The 17,653-nt window shown below is 41.4% G+C and overlaps 1 protein-coding gene across 2 annotated transcripts in view; it reads right to left on the bottom strand.

Annotated features, from left to right (window-relative positions):
* Positions 1-17,653, bottom strand: part of LOC122787814 (signal transducer and activator of transcription 5B-like) — a 2,227,565-nt gene that overhangs the window by 2,185,476 nt on the left and 24,436 nt on the right. The window lies entirely within an intron of this gene.

Here is a 17,653-nt window from a genome sequence, read left to right as displayed (position 1 = left end):
ACGTGTGTCCTGGAAGGTTCCCTGTGCTTTCCGGAACCACATTATTCCGCCCTTAGGGCCCTTGGGATAGGGCCAAGTAGGGGTAGAAAAACTGACTCCAACGGCAGATAGGTTTCCTTTACATTAGGCCCAAACAGTGATGAGTAGTCAAACTGGGTATTAATAAAGGAAGACTTAAATGGCTCTGCAAACGAACAGAAACGCATCCAGGCTTGTCTCCGCAGAGCAATGCCTGAACTAGCAGCTCTACTCGAACCATCAGCTGCATATGATATGAGACGCATGGACGAGTTCACAACCAAATTTAGGGTAGCAAGCTGTGGGTTGACTCTGTCAGCCACCCCTGCAGCTACCATACCCTGAAGAGCATCTCCTAGCTCTTTTTGGAGTCTTGTGAAATGGGTTAAAGAGTTTAGCGATCGAAGAGAAAAAGGTCGCTGAACTAAACATGTGTTTCCCATATCTATCCATGATCCTAGACTCTCTATTAGGAGGATGAATAGATGTGGATGTTTCAGACACTTCCTTTTTGGTGGCTGCAGCTACCACAATGGCATCAACAGGCACTCCCTTGGTCAAAAAGGCTTTGTCCACTGGGGCAGAGATAAACTTGTTCGGCTTCTGAGAGACATGTTCCATGGCCTCCGGTGACTCCGACGCCTTACGCGAGATCAGGTTCACGAGTTCATCGTAAGGCGGAGACACCCAAGAGGTGGAAGGTTGAGACCCAAAAGCCTTTAAGAGCACTGACTCATCCTCAGTAGGGGTTTTGGACTGCCAACCGCCCCTCTGATTCAGGATCTCTAATATATCTCTGCAAAGGAGATATCCTCAGAGGGGGAACAAGGGGACCCTTCTGACTCATCCAGGTCAGTGTCAAGATGTCAAAGACTCCTGTGGGGAGTCCACGTGCCTCCTTTTGCACAATCTCTTCCTGGGTACCTCCTCAGTGGGGGGATCTGGGGAGGCCTTGGAAGAGCAGGGGACGCCCTGTGGGGTACTTGAGGCTCAGGGTCTCTATGCTTCGCAGGGAGACCGGTACATGAAGTGGACACAGGAATTTGAGGGGAGAGGGAAGGCCGAACCGATGCTGATGTCTTAGGAGACTTGACTTTCCTCATGGAGTCGAAAGCGCCGTGGCTCCGGCGAGAAGGGGTAGACAGACCCAAACGGACCATCTGATCCTCCCGCACTGAAACCATAGGCTCAGAGGCTGAGATAGGAGCTGAGCTCATCCGAGTCGAAGCTCCGAGAGGAAGAGTCAGCACAGATATATCTGTCTGACTATCCTCCCCAGACCCGACAGGAGAGAGTCTGCTCCTAGCGTCCTCGGTCGGCGCCGGGGACATCAGAGTAGATGGAACCAATAACACCAGTGCGGGTCTCTGTTCCAAGGGTTCGACAATCATCGGTTCTGGCCCCTTCGGCTCAGAGGGTCCAGTACGGCTCGGAGGAGGAGTAGTCAAATCCGGTTCAATGGTCTTTGACTCCGAAGTGGTCGGTGCAGACAACAATTCAGCAAGTCCTGGTGCCCTTAAATGCTTCTTCACTAGCCGATCCATATCCAAATGAGATCGGTGCATTCCTCTGTCTTTGGTCAGCCTAAGGTGCTGACCGGAGCAGAGGAGATGAGGGGACCTCGGAGACCGCCTCCAAGACTGGGAGCTGTTTCCGAACCAAAGGGACACTCTGTTTCGAGAGCTGTGGAACCGATGACCCTGTACCCTCTGACCTCTTTGCCCTCTTGGTCTGTTTGGAATCAGAAGACGTCGAAGATTTTGACGAAGTGCTAGCACTTTCCTGGCTATCCAACACTTCAGAAAAAGAATGCTGCAGTAACCCCTATCTACTAGTTTTCTCTTCCTTTCTAAGAGAACCCTAGATGAAAAGGAATGGCATATACTGCAGGAGTCTTGGAGGTGTTTAGGCCCAAGACAATAGACACATTGGACATGTCCGTCCGTAACTGACATTTTTTGTCCACAATCTGGACACTTTTTAAAACCCCGATTTGGGGTGAGATTTCTCTCTCTCAGACATTCTTTTAACAGAACAGCACAAAAAATACCTGTAAAGGCTAAATACAGGGCTAACTAATCCCACACTAAGAAAACTAATAACACTTAAAGATAGGGCCAAGAAGGGGCCTAACACCAAGAAAACAAAAAACACACACAGGGTAGATCTCCACAAAAACTAGCTACTTAACTATATTATTTTAAACTAGAAACACACTAAACAGTAACAATCACCCAACAACCTAGAAAAAAACATTTTTTTAAACCTGTGATTTGTCAAAATGGTCCGAGCTAACTGGATCAGAGAGATCTCTATTGCCGCGGCAAACTAGATCTCAGGTAATTCCAGCAGTGCATTCTGGGATACGGGGCTTGGTCTCGAGCTACTGGCAAACCTTGAGCTTTGCTATCGGCCATGTCAGAGCAGAGGATTGGCTCAGAACCCCATCAATGGGCATAAACTGTGAGATTTAACAACTTCACATATAATATTTCTCACTCCCAAGCATCTATACTATATGGGGTCACGAAACTGTACTGTTTATAATGTAACACATTCCTATCATTGGCTATATACACTGAGGTGTTGTCTTCATTTACTAGTGTTCTTTCATGCCATAAAATCGGTTTATAGACTCCTCTGTTTCTTTTATTTTGTACTTCACCAATAAGTTGCTCAAGTCAGTCCTGGGGGTAACCTCTATTACTAAACAACTCTTTTAAGTTTTCACATTCACAGTAAAAGTCTGTTGTGAGGCTCACCATTCTAGCTGCTCTAACCAGCTGCCCCAAAACTACTGATGTTTTTTGGTAGTAAGGGTGGCAGCTGGTAAAGTGGAGAAAGCTGTTTGAATACGTCTCCTTTCGGAATATGGTACTAGTGTATCTACAGTGAGTTCTATCTTTTCGTAGTTCAATGTCTAGATATGAAATCTTATCTTTTCCATAGCTAGATGTAAACCTCAAAAAATCTGTAGTACTATTAAAATAGTTTAACACCTCTTCGGCTACTTTTTCGTCTACTTTCAGAATGACAAAAATGTCATCCAAAAATCTAGTGTAAAAGTGAAACTTTTCTTTGACGTGGAATTTTCCAAATGAACTCGTTTTCCCAATATGCCACGACTAGGTTAGAAAAACTTGGCCCGCATGGGGAGCCCATAGCGACCCCCGTTTTCTGCAAGTAGACATTATCAAACATTATAAAGTTGTTACTTAAAATGATGTTCAAGAGTTCTTCAACTAACCCAATATCAGAGGTAGGGACCCCCAGTTTTTGAAGCCTATTAGACACCCGCTCAATCCCTTCTTGGTGGGGTATAGCTGTGTACAACTCCTTTACATCAATTGTCAGAAAGTTGAACTCTTCTCTAAATTCGATTTTGTTCACCTCACTTAGGAAAGACCACAAATCCTTGCAAATCTGGTTTTCTTGCCTAATGTATTTCTTCAATATAGAATCTACTACTTTTGCACTAGCATATGTAATGCTATTACATGCGTCTACTAGGTCTCATAGGAGGGTCTTTAATACTTTTATGTACCTTAGGCACTCCAAATAATAATGGGATTCGTGGTGCAGCCATAGTTATGTAATTATACATGTCTATATCAATTTTTGCTTCAATAAACAAATCATTGAAGTAAGCCTCGATTCTAGTGTATGCTACATTTAGCTCATTTCTTGATGCTTTCACGTAAATCTCACTCTCTAATAATTTTTTCATTTTGTGTTTGTAATCCTCATTATGCATAACTACTAGCCCCCCTACCTTATCAGGTTTCATAAACCTAAGTGGCAGTTTTTGCACCTCATGAATAGCTTGCCAGTCTTGCTTTGTAATATTACATTCACTTCTTAATAATTTTTTACTTTCTACACAGTACCGGTAGCGTTGTCGCCTCACATTAAGACGCTGTCTGGTTCGATTCTCAGCTAGAGCGTCTTCTGCGTGGCGACATGCATGAATGGGCGTACCTTCGTTGAAGGTGGTGCGTCAGGCCTGGCAAGCCGGTACGTAAAAATCAACTGCCAATCATTAGTGGACCGGAGTTCCGTTGTGGCGACCCCTAACTGGGAAAAAGCCAAAAGATGCAAACAAACACAGTACCTAAAGTCGATTATACACATTCTTTCAAATAAAGCCACACTGTTGTGCAAAGGTGGATTAAAAGTACTTGCTATGTGAGATTCACTCACATTATGCTCACTTGGGCCCATAATTACTGTTACGTTAACTCTCCGAGTAAACATTTTTAAGTCTACTAGTGTTTGGGCGAGGCGTGCTTTAGTTGCTGGAATAAAGGTCTGGCCTTTCACAAACAGTTCAACTAACTCGGGACCAATCTCCATTTCCGAGTAGTTGAAGACTTTAAAGTCATTCTGTGCATTAAATAAAATGTTACAGTACCTGTTGCTTATAGGGTCTACGTCTTCTATTGCCTCTGTTTCCGCTTGTTGTTGTAGCATTGTATATCCCCCCCCTCCCCGGGGGTTGTGATTTGGAGTTGGATGGTGAAAATTTGTGTTGTTAGTGTTATGCTGATTCCGAATGCTGTTTGATGAACGTTGACCAACAGGGGTAGGGTTGTTTTTTATTTTGCAAAATTCGTTCTCCTTCTTACCTCAGTGCTGTTACTGTTAACTGTATCTTTGTGTACTTCACTTTGCGGTTCTCTCTCGTATTCTCTTCCTGGTTGGAGAACACTCCTCCCTGTCCGGCTTGTGGGCGAATAGAGTTCCACACTTGGGACAAAGGGGGTTTTGGATAGGCTGCACCGTTCTGTAAGCAGTCCCGTCACGGTGCATTTTCTTAATATTTGTAGCACGGAGTTTCTCCATCAGTTGGTTAATACTGGTAAATATTCTGTTGTATTCAAACCTATACTGTTCAAAATCAGCGTCATTTTTGATATCCTGGTCTACTTTTTGTATGTCCGTAGACAGAATGTCTAGGTTCACTTGATAGTGTTTAACCATTAATCCAAGGAGTTCTAATCCGTGCTTGTCAAAGAGTTTAAGTTCTTGATGGAATACTGACCCCTCTTCAAGGCCAGTTGGATATTACCAGACCCTAAGGCCCTTCGGAATAATATTTTCCTTCATACACTCTTGGAAGCAGGCTACTTCCAATTGTACTTTTTGTATTTAACTAATTTTTAGTCTAATGTTTTGAGATTGTCCAAAATGTTAAAATTACCTCCAGCCAGGTTCACCTGTTGAGAAGCTAGCTCCCGATTGCTGAACGTCACAGGTTCGTTCAGCCAAGTCCATATGCTGGGAGTCCCGATAAGCCCAGAGGTATTCAGCAGGTCTAGGATGTTACCACTTCGGTTGCCAGTTCGGCTTCCTTCCTTGTTGGAATCTTGTTGTTCTCATTGAATTGTAGTTGGTAGAAATAGTAGGAATAGCACAGGTGTTAGAAGAATTACTGTGCGTATCTCGGTTGGTGGGGAACAGTTGTAACAGTTAGCAAAAGTCTGAAAGACAAGATTTCATATGTAGACATTGAACTACGAAAGGATAGAACTCACAGTAGATAAACTAGTACCATATTCCGAAAGAAGATATTCGAACAGCTTTCGACACTTTACCAGCTGCCACCCTTACTACCAAAAAAGATCAGTAGTTAAGGGGCAGCTGGTTAGAGTGGCTAGAATGGTGAGCCTCACCACAGACTTTTACTGTGAATCTGAAAACATAAGAGATGTAATAGAGGTTACCCCCGGACTTACTTGAGCAACTTATTGGTGAAGTACAAAATAAACGAAACAGACGAGTCTATAAACAGATTTTATGGTATGAAAGAACAGTAGTAAATGAAGACAACACCTCAGTGTATATAGCCAATGATAGGAATGTGTTAAATTATACACAATACAGTTCCGTGACCCCATATAGTATTAGTATAGATGCTTGGGAGTTGAGAAATATTATTTATAAGAATTGGGAGGTATTACAAAGTGATTCTTTTGTTAGTAAAAAAACTTCCCAATCTCCCACAAATTATTTTTAGAAAGGGGAAGAATATTAAAATGTTAGAATATCAAGCCCCTGACATGAGCAGAAACCCCGGGGATGATTAAATGCGAAATGTGCAACTATTGTAAACACAGCGACATTGGGCAAACATATCACATTAAAGACAGGAAATACTGTACAAGGAAGAAATTTAATTGTCAATCTAAAATGACAGTGTACCTAGCAAGATGCCAACAATGGCCAGTGTTTTACATAGGGAAAACTACTAGGGCCCTGAAAGAAAGGGTATACGAACATTTGTACAGTACAAGCCAGAACAAATTAGACAATGCACTAGCAAGGCACATTGCAGAATCTCCTGAACATAAGTTTAAGTTCAGAGCAATAGATCAGATACAAACAGATGGATCGATTGCCTCCTGTTAGAAAGATTAGAGCTGTTGTGGCAAATAAGCACAAATGCTTGCCAGTATCCAGGAATTAAAGAAATTTACTCTATTTTATGTATATTGAAATTAAAAAGTTTAAACAGATGTACGGCTTTAGTATTTATATATATATATATATATATATATATATATATATATATATATATATTATATACACACACACATTATATATATATATATATATATATATATATATATATATATATATATATATATATATATATATATATATACACACATACACACACATACACACACACACACACACACACACACACACACACACACACACACACACACACACACACAATGTAAAATGGAAAAACGGGGAGTTTTAACAACACTTAAACCATTACATGGATTAGTGCTAGTAGGAAACAGGACATTTTATTGGCTGAAATTTGTCATACGCATATGTGTGGGAGTATTTAAAGTAAAATTTATGGTAGAATGTTTATCTGAAGAAGTCTTTTGTATGACTTGAGACGAAAAGCACTTAAACTGTTTGGACAATACTTCCAGAGTAGTTATTTGGAGTCCACGTCTTAGATTTAGTTTATTATTGCATTACTTGGTGAGCTATTTGTGAGATTTCACGGTGGTCATTTGGATTTGTGCAAGTTTGTTTGTTCTCTTCTTTATTGGTTTGGAATATTCTGAAACAGTCTCAGAGAAAGAATCCCCAATAGGGAGAAATTAGAAACCAAGCTCTCCTAAAGAGTCAGAATCAGAAATCGAAGGAAAAAAAAACTTGCATCTATCCCTTCATCTTGCTGTCAAACATTCAGAATCTTGACTCTCTCCATGAAAAGACACATCCCTCTTTCTTTTACCAGAAACCTCCTTAGAGGAAGGCTCAATAGCCTGAATTAAACCCTTAGCCACACCCAGTAGACTACTCCTATATAAAGGAAGTTTGAAGTGCAGTACATACACATTCGGTTTTCTGTTTCTTCTTTGACAGGAAAATGGGGGCCAACAATGTTATTAAATGGCAGCAGCAGCTTCTCCAAGGACAGCCACAACATTCTGACCAAACAGGGAAATCTTTCCGGTTCTCTCTCCCAGGACCATAAAGAGTGGCTCTCCCTTGCCAACTGAGGGGACCCCAACAGCCACACAGGACATGACTAATCCCAGGTCCATAGTGCCAATAGGTGCTACACCAGAAGGATCCAGGTTAAAAGTTCAGTGGTCTAAGGAACAAATAAAGGCTACAGCAGAGTCACTTATCTGCTGCGGAAACAAACTTCCTGCCTGCTGAGGGGGTAAAGACTGTTACATTTTTTTTCTTTTTGTGGCTGGAAGAAGAGCAGACCCTGGGACCAGTAGTTTGTTCAATGGCTCATGACAGCCCATTAAAACACAAACTCACAGCTTAAAAATAAAACCCAAACAGGAAAATACATTAAAACACATTTTTAACATGGAGGGTTTCCCCAAAGGAAACTTGTTTGCCCAGCAAAGGAATAGCATGAGCCAACCATCACTCCCCAAAAGCCTGCAGAGAAGCACCCTCTTCAATGGCAGGAAAGCTCTGAAGGGCTTGGCGCCCAAACGTTTTTAGTTAGCTCAGCCTGAGCTGACTAATGGTTTGAGCACAGGGAAGGTGTCCAAAGCTTTGAAAGCTGGTTCTGCTATATCCTTTACAGTATATAACCCATATAGCCAAGATTACTGCAACAGTGATCAATCCAATGAACACCTAGAGTCACGTCCTAACCTGCAGTAGTAAAGAAGCTTGTTGGCAATCCTGACTGCACAGAGCAAGCAGCTAGGAGCACAAGTCACAAAAGACGGGGAAGATGAAAGTACAGTTGTGCGAGTAACAGATGATTTAAGAGGTCACTGTAGCAGTAGCTTAAACTGTACAGGTTATATCCTGCAAAGGATAAGACCACCCACCAATATTCAAAGCTTCAAGTCATCTTCCATGCTTCCCAAGTGCTGCAGGCCTCAAGGAAAGCCACATAAAATCCAGTGGTTAGGGTGCCAAACCTTCAGAGCTTTATTGCCTCAAAAGGAGGAAGACTATAGCATGGAGATGCAGATAAATAAGATAAAATTAAATAAACGAGGAAAAAAAATTAAGAACAAAAATTAAAGGACTCCTCCACTGAAAGTACTGCCAAAAAATCCAAATAGTAAATCCAAACGCAAGGCAAGTGCTACCACGCTGTATATGAAGAAATTTCACTCTGTTTCTTTCGGCTTTTCCCGGTTAGGGGTCGCCACAGCAGAACTCCGGTCCGCTAATGATTGGCACTAGATTTTGACGTGCTGGCATGCCGAGCTTAATGCACAACCTTCAACGAAGGAATGCCCATTCACGCATGTCGCCACGCAGAAGACGCTCCAACTGAGAATCGAACGGGCAACATCTAACTGTGAGGCGACAACGCTACCGCAGCACCACCACTGCAGTAAGAAACTTCACTTTATTAAAACAATAAAAGAAGTACAATAAGCACTTTTGGGTAAATCCCTTCATCAGATGATAAAACACTAGTAAAAACATAGTATCTAATATAGTACAACAAAACCAATGAAAATCAATAGTTTAGCCTCCTTTTTACTAGAGCTGGTTTTAAAGGGACAAAATCATTTCATCCTGGGGCTTGGTCAGCTCCCAGTCTAAGAACCCATTGCATCTCTGTATTCAGTTTCATTATACAAGTCACCCATTCTTTGACTTCTATTTACAACACATATAACCATAAAGGCAAATACGTGATCACTGTATACATTGTGCTCTTTTCTTAGCCTTACATCCGATGGAATTTTTAAGCATCTAAGTCTGCAATTTGTTTTTCCTACATAATATGCAGTACACTGTTTACAATTTGCAATATAGACAACGCTTTATTGCAGTCAGCATGTTGTTGTTGAGTCTTTCGGCTTTTCCCGGTTAGGGGTCACCACAGCGGAACTCCGGTCCGCTAATTATTGGTAGTTGAGTTTTACATGCCAAGTTACCAGCCCTGATGCACAACCTTCAACGAAGGTACGTCCATTCATGCATGTCTCCATGCAGAAAAAAAGTACTTCTTGTTGGTCCTGGGGTGTATAAAAGTTTCCTTGTAAAATGTGCTTACAGGCTTTGCAATGTAGGCATGGATAGGTTCCTTTCTTCTTGATGCCTGGATTTTTAAGATGCATAGGTTCTTGACATAAAATACCTTTCAAATTTTTATTTCTTTTAAAAATAAATCTAGGTTGTGTCCCTACAACTCTAGTTATAGTCTCATCTGTTAAAAAAATTCTCCAGTTGTCTCTAATTATATTACATATACCACCTATATATATTATATATACCACCCATATCATTACTGTACATTAAACTTTTCAAACCTTCATTAGCTTTTTGAACCCGTTTATCTACCTTATTGGGCCATTTTTTACCTCTATGTAACCATGGTTTTGCACTTTGTTTTCTATAGAAACTGCTGTTGTCCATTTCCTTTTTCAGTAGATTTTTGCTATAACCTCATGCTTGAAAATTGTTCTTTAAGAAAAAAGTCCAATTCCTGTATAAAGGAATTTTCATTCGTACAAAGTCTGGATATTCTACAGACTTGTCCCTTGACTATCTGTGTTGGAATACAGGTCTAGGGTGCATGCTGTCGGTCCAACAAGGCTTCCTATACAGAGTTGTCTCTACCTCCCCATTTCTTTCTTAGTAATACTAACATCCAAGTATTCAATAACTGAACTGGTTATATGTGTTGTAAATAGAAGTCAAAGAATGGGTGACTTGTATAACGATACTGAATACAAAGAGATGCAATGGATTCTTAGAATGGGAGCTGACAAAGCCCCAGGATTAAATGACATTGTCCCTTTAAAACCAGCTCTAGTAAAAAGGAGGGTAAACTATTGATTTATTGTTTTATTAAAGTGAAGTTGCTTCATATACAGCATGGTAGTACTTGCCTTACTTTTGGATTTATAATTTAATTATTTTTTAATTTCCACACCATGGAAAATAAATAAAAAAGGGGTGCGGAGAGGGCCTCTCTAATGCAACAGTGATCTATTTGAATATCTACCGTTTATGGCAAGTTTACTGACACAACTGTACTATGTTCATCATTAGATCACTGTTGCAGCAGCCTAAATATAAGGGTAGATTACCAGAGCTCTGAAAAATAGGTAGAGAATCCAGGAACCCTTGGAGAATAGCTCTAGCAAAACCTGTCCTGGATCAAAAGAAGGAATCAATTTTGTAATGCTTTGTTGAAATAAATATGTACAGAAGACCAGGCTGTTGACCCTAGGATATTTGAATCCACCCCCTTCCAAAAAGTCACAAAAGAAGAAGAACTTCTAGTAGCAGGGTCCCAGACCCTGCCTGAAAGCGTTTTGTTACAGTGAGAACAGAAGAGATAGCATGAGACAACCATTTGGAAACAATCAGCTTTGACACAGGTAATCCTTTTTTCCTACCTTCACAGGAACTAAATAACTAACTGATTGGCCTTCCTGAAGGATTTTGATCTGTATTAGTTGTATTTGAGCTACCTGTGGATATACAGAGTAGGCAAGATTCTCTCTCCCCCGTTTTCAGGTTCTGGAGCGAAAACAGGGAGCTTACTAGCTTGATTCAAGATAAAAAGTCTGAAACCACTTCAGGCATAAATGAAGTATATTTGTTCTCAAAAACACCATCTTGGTAAAAAAAAAAGGAGATGGGGCTGACTTGCCATAAGAGCTTGGACTTCAGCAAGAAAAGTGATACTGTTTTCCAAGTTAAGAATTCCAAATCAACCAGGTGACCTGGTTCAAATGGAATTGGTATCACTTTATCCAGTACAAAGTTAAGATCCCAAGGAGGACAGTGTTTTCTAGCTGGACAGATATGGAAAAACCCTTTCAAAAACTAGCTTGAAACAGAGCAGAAGGGGAGGGGGTATAAGGCAGAATTATATGCAAAGTGATTATCACACTTGGTTTGAGGGCATAATTACAGCAGATAAATGAATCGACTGACAATATATACATGCATTATTCACAGAAAATATCAAAGCTGGCATGCTGAAATAATCTTAATAAAAAGCACAGTCACAGCAAACTATGCAGAAAAAAAGTAGCATAGGAATAGATTATGTTATATGATGAGAGAGACAGGCACAGCTGCATATTACAATGCTGTAGGAAAATCCTTTTCGTTCTAAATCAGAAAAGGGGAAAGAGGAAAGGAATGATCCTCAAGAAAAGGAGGGAGAAATCCCTGTAGTTTGGGATCTAGGACTGAGAAAACAGGCTATGTGCAGTGAAGTTTAGTTTGGGGAGTAGATGACAGAACCCAAGTAGTTAAGGTTTCCTAAGGATAACTGCCACAAAGTTAGGGGGGGGGGAGAGACCCTGACAAGAAGGCAAAGGAGCCTAGACAAACTATCAAACTCCGCACAGAAAGAATCATATTCTCAGCTGAAAATATCAGTAGTAACCACAAAACACACATTTCTAAACTCAAACAAACAGTTATCTACATCAATTGGTAAAACAAATAAAAAAATAAATAAATAAAAAAGACAAAAAAGTTTTTATTTTCACACAAGCACCTTCAACAGAAAACCCATTTCAGGTAGAAAATATGAAGTTTTTCCAGGAAAAAACTGACAAGTAGCCCTCTGGGAAAACCTTCCATTTTATTTGTCCAGCCTTAAAGGTGTGCTGACCATCATTTCTATGAAGCCTGCATCAGTATTGCGGCTGGCAGGTTACAGAGAGCTGTCAGCAGCCCACACACAGCTTCTAAATTTTGATTGCGTCAATGGTCAGAGGAAGGACAACAGCGGGTACAACAGTCGGACCTTGTGTGATGGCTTCAGGCATATGGCACACTGCCCAAGGCTAACAGGGAGGTGGGAAGTACACAGACCCCTCCACTCTGCACCACAGTAAATTTTTCTGTTATATGCATTTAAAATATAAAATATACTACTATAAACATACTCTCAGACGGTGTTAAACTGTACGGTTTCTGGCTGAGGAAATTGCAAAAACTGTAAACACTGTTTCCTAGTTTATCACTTAAGCTGTCCAAGATATTCAGAGACAAATTCACCCACTCTACAGTGAGATATGCAGCCAAAAAGCAAAAACCTTGAGACTTAAGATTGCGAAAGCACACAGATATCCACATGTATACATACATTATACACAGAAGCCTCAGCTTCAGTAAGCTGCCAGAAGCAGAACCATAAACTTTTAAAAGGATAACCATTCACTCACAAAAAAGAAACCCCACAGTGGCACACAAAGCAGCAACTGCTGGTTAAGCAAATCAAATGTGCACCAGTAGCCACATTTTTAATTTCCAAGACAGTATCCACCCTCCCAGTTATTAAATAAACTACCGTTACTACAAACTATGTTCTCAACTGAGCTCATAACAGTTCATTTTGTAATGTAAAATGAATTATAATAAAGGTGTCAAAGCAAAGACCATAAAAGCAAAGAATGTCAGCACAATCAAACGCTTTCCATTTTTTTCTATAATATACCATGCTTTTCACATAACCGTATGTACATAATCTGGAAAATAAAATCCTTCATATTTGAAGATATATTTCACACTTTGTTTGTAACAGGTAAGCAAAGAAATATGGCTGGCACTTACTGCCATTTAAACTCTCAAGGCAGACCTAAGACAGCAAGCAATACAGCAAGTGAAGAACGATTTGCCTCAGAAGTTCCGACTATACATCTCCAAATGCTTTCAAGCCATATGTCAGAGAATAAAGAGATGACGAGTAGGTTCTTCAGATAAAGACAACCAATCACACAAAACACTACGGTTCAATACATTACGCATCTCTTCAGGTACTCTGCTACCAAGCAGAGGATATTACACAAAATACTACATGTGCACAGTAGGAATGTTGCCAAAAGTGCAGTCTTATTCTACATCAACTATATGCAAAGATAATCAATCCCCAACCACACCATGCAAACAGCACGGCAACAGTCCAGCTTAAAGTCATGAATCAATGATGCACCAAAGCATACTCTACAATAAAGACTGGCAGTTTTGATGGATAACGAGTAACTACTTCAGAGGTGTGGACAGAAAGACAGCAAACGCTCATTGTTTGGAACAAAAAAATTTCACCACCCTGGCATAAAAAGCAAATTAAAATTAACATGGAGGGAGAGGCTGCTGCAGTATGAATGGTCAGAGAGGAAGCACAAAGTCCACTTGAAGAAATCCCCACAGATGGATCAATTCTTGGAAGACAGATCTACTTTCTATTCATGAGGGTCTGTCTTTCGCCTGCTCAGCCTGTCAAACAGTTTTGCTCCAACGTATTATAGGAAGCTTGTACAGCAAGACTGTGCTTTGTCAACATGGCTAGTCTACACATGGGGTAAGACCTGGTTCCTCCTTGCGTTGATGCAATACATCACAGCAGTGTTGCTAGTAACAACTTGGAGTGGTCCTGAGAACCAAAGGTGATTCAGAGAGAGTCAAATGCCTTAAGGGCAAACATCTCTCATAGGTTCATAAGTAGGTACTAGGCTGCTATCAGCCCTGGGGCGATATGAGCCTAGCCAAAAAACTGGCTTTCGCCACCCAAGAAAAGTTATTTTTCTGCGCCTCTGGTCTAGCAGAGCCACAGAAGTGATTCCTGGGGTGAATTTCCTATTTCCCATCCAATTATCGAGATTTTTCTTAAAAAGAGGGCTAATGAGGAGCTTTGCTTGACATGAATGGGTAGGTAGTCTGTTCCAAAGCATGGGAAGTCTCTGGGACAGGAATCTATCCTTCCAGCGTGTTCTGTTTATTGCGGTGGCAAGGTTTAGGTCCCTGGACTGTGTGGCTCGGAGGGACTGGGGTTTAAGTGTAGCATGTCCAACAGATGTGGGTTTGGCATAGCTTTGTACATTAGGCAGAGGTCACCTCTGAGTAGGCAATAAGCAGCGGAGCAGAGTTTGAGTTTTTTGAAACTGTCTGCGTATGGCATCTGTTTGAGACCGGTAATCCTCTTAGTGAGGTATTTCTGTGGCCTATTTGTTGTAGATGTCTTGCAAGGTACATGCCAAACGGGGCATTGTACTCTATAATGGGTCTGATGAGGGATGAGCAGAGAGGAATAATGACCTCTTTTTCTGGAGGCAAACCCCTTTGTGATGAGGTGTGCCACGTAGGAGGATTTCCTTACTACTGTGGTGGTGTGATTATCAAAGGAGAAACTACTGTCCACCTGTGTCCCAAGGTCTCTCATCCCACTTCCGGTGTTTAATAGGCTACTGCCTATGTGGCAGTTCATAGGTACAGTGTTTTTCCCAAAGGGGATGACAATGCTCTTCTTGGCATTGAGTTTGAGGCCATGACGGACACAAAGCATCAGTCTCAGTGAGGCCCCTTTGTAGAATGTCCACATCATTAGGCAATTCTATTATGGCACCTAGTTTGCAAACGCCTGCAAACTTGGTTAGCCAAAGGCTTGCTGTATTAGCCTGGACTACTGAGAAGTAGATGCTAAACAGGAGAGGACCCAGGACCAAACCCTGTGGTACGCCACTTGTCACTGGTCTGAAGTTGGATTTGGAGTCTGTTACCTTCACTGTGTGGGTTCTGTCAGTGAGCCAGTTAGCCACCCATCTTGTGACATAGGGATTTATGCCCAGTCTAGTGAGTTTATCTATAATTCCAGAGTGGGGGATGGTGTTGAAAGCCTTGGGCGAGGTCAAGATAGGCTGTGTGCACCACCTTATCCTCGTCCACGGCTCTGGTGACCGCTTCAAAGAAATCAGTCAATCAGGTTTAGGAGACATGGACCTACCTTTTACAAACCCAAACTGAGTGGGGTCCAGAGTTTGGAGGTTACCTCTCTCTCTCTCTCTCTTATATATTTGTGTGCTCGAGTGTCTTGGTTATCCCAGATACCTTGCACTTTTATCCCTCTGTTCTGCCAAGAAAGTCCAAGACTTCTATGGTGACTGACGGTCAGAAAACAACACATACTCCTAGCTTAAAATGTACTATCCCATACAAGATAGTAAATTAAAACATTAAAAATAATATGCTGAGGTGTTTTCCCCAAAGGGGATTTACCTACCCAACAATGGAATAGCACAAACTGCCTGGATAGAACCACTATATATGGTGACAGGAAAGCTCTAAAAGGGGATGGATGGTGTTCAATCCTGACTTTTTAGTCAGCTCGTCTTGAGCTGACTAATAGTTTGGGAGCGTGGAAAAGCACCCTCAAGCCTTGGAAGCTAGCCAGCTGTTGTATATATCCCATATAGCTTAGGCTACTGCAGCAATGATGAATATGAAGAACAGCAATAGCCACTAGCTATTAGAGTTGCATCCTGCCCAGGATGAAACATCCAGACAGTCTAAGGTCTCCGGCTCCCTTACACACCAGGATGCAGTGATTCAAGACAGAAAGAGAAAACAGCAAACAGCAGTCTGCACACAATTTTCTCCAGGATCATTTTGCCCCCTCGCCCAAAAAAAATTACCTACATACAGAAACAGTGGAGGAAGGGTGGGTGTGGCACATGCAGCAGTGAGGATAGCAATTCACAAAAATAGTTAACTAGTGGTGCATAATCCCTGACTGGGCCTTGGTTATTCATGTGGCACCAACTAGAAAAAAAAGTTTCAACTTGCTAACATAAAATTTCCCAGTGGCCAAGTTTCTTGCCTCACTTAGTACCTACTACATATCCTCATGAAGTAGGTGTCTAAAAAGGTATCAATCAAAATCACACAGAAAGTCTGTTGTAGTTGCCTGCAACTGGGGTGCATCTGAATTCCCATCTTGTGTGACTAGTTCCAATATGGAAGCTTGGGGTAACTGCCCTTGGCCACCTCCTTAAGAAGGGAGAACGATTGCTGCTTGGGTCATAAGGCAGTCCCCACAATGATCTTTCAGGAGTTGTTCTGAATCTTCAGAAATTGCCCTTGATAAAAAACACTGGAAAGAGTGGAAATGTATAAAAAATATTCAAGACCATAAGAATGAAAATGCATCCATTTTCCATACCTGCCTGCAAGGAGTCCTAGTGCAGCATTTTAGTCCTCTGTTTTGAATGGAGGCAAACGGATCTATTTGAGGTGTTTCCCATAAATGGAGCAACTCACAGAAGATCCTCCCATTCAAATTTCCATTTGTGAGGGTTTGTCCTGGTCCTGCTCAGCTTGTCTGCTACTATATTTTGCTCAGATGGAATGCTAGAAGCTTGGAGGGTTAAGCAGTGCTGTAGAGTGATCCTCTAAGCTACCATAGCCAGCCTGTACAGAGGGTAAGACTAGTGCTCCCCAGTTTGGTTATATACAACAACAGTGTGGTGTTGTTTGTAGTCACCTGCAGAGGTCCCAGTGACCACAGATAATGAACAGAACCTATAGTGTGGATCACAGCTAAAATCTTATGCCCTTTCACCTGTTTTATTCCAAAGACCATGCACTTTTACCACCACTGAAACTGCTCCCCAAGAAAAATCTAAAGCGTCTGTTTTCACATTGAGCTGGGGTTGGAAGAATAAACGACCTGGATTAAAAGCAATGTGTTGTCTACACCACAGCAACTCTCTTCAGAAAACCTAAACTGGAATCTGAAGTTCAGAGGCTGAGAATGTTGGAGCCATTAGGACTTTACCTCACGTGCAATCTGGTTAAGACAAATCACGAATGCCATGAACCCTAGAATACCGACACAGCAAGAAACCTCAGAACTCTTTGGCAATAAGGATAGGATTGATAAACATCCGTTAAATCTGAGTTAGCAAGAAACCTAGAAGAGGAATGAAAGGTAACAGAAACTAAGGTCAACATCTTGAACTTTGGTACTTTTACAAACAAGTTAGAAAAGGACAGGTCAAGTACTTTCCTCCAAAGTAGTATCCTTCTTTGGCACCAGAAACATTCTAGAACAGACTTGTCTCCCCACTGGTTCTACAACAATGTATATGATGAACACATGGAAAAACTTCTGTTTGATTCAGTAGAATGAGGGGGGCAAATTCTCCAAAAAGGAGTTATGTCTATCCAATGCCATCTGTAACCCTCAACTACTCTCAGAACTCAGTTTGTCTGAAACCAGCAGTTATTAAACAGGAAGATTGAGAACCAGTTTCTGGGACAACTCTGAAGGATAAGAGGAGTGAGGGTGAGAAATGAATGACAATGTCAGCTTTCTCAAGTAGAGGCCTGTCTCTTTCAGAAACGATCCCTGCTTTTT

Source organism: Protopterus annectens, chromosome 13.part0, assembly GCF_019279795.1.
Source record: "Protopterus annectens isolate FY-2018-M chromosome 13.part0, PAN1.0, whole genome shotgun sequence".
Lineage (NCBI taxonomy): Eukaryota > Metazoa > Chordata > Ceratodontiformes > Protopteridae > Protopterus > Protopterus annectens.
Note: the sequence above shows the minus strand (reverse complement) of the source record. Positions and strands in the feature narration are given on the sequence as shown.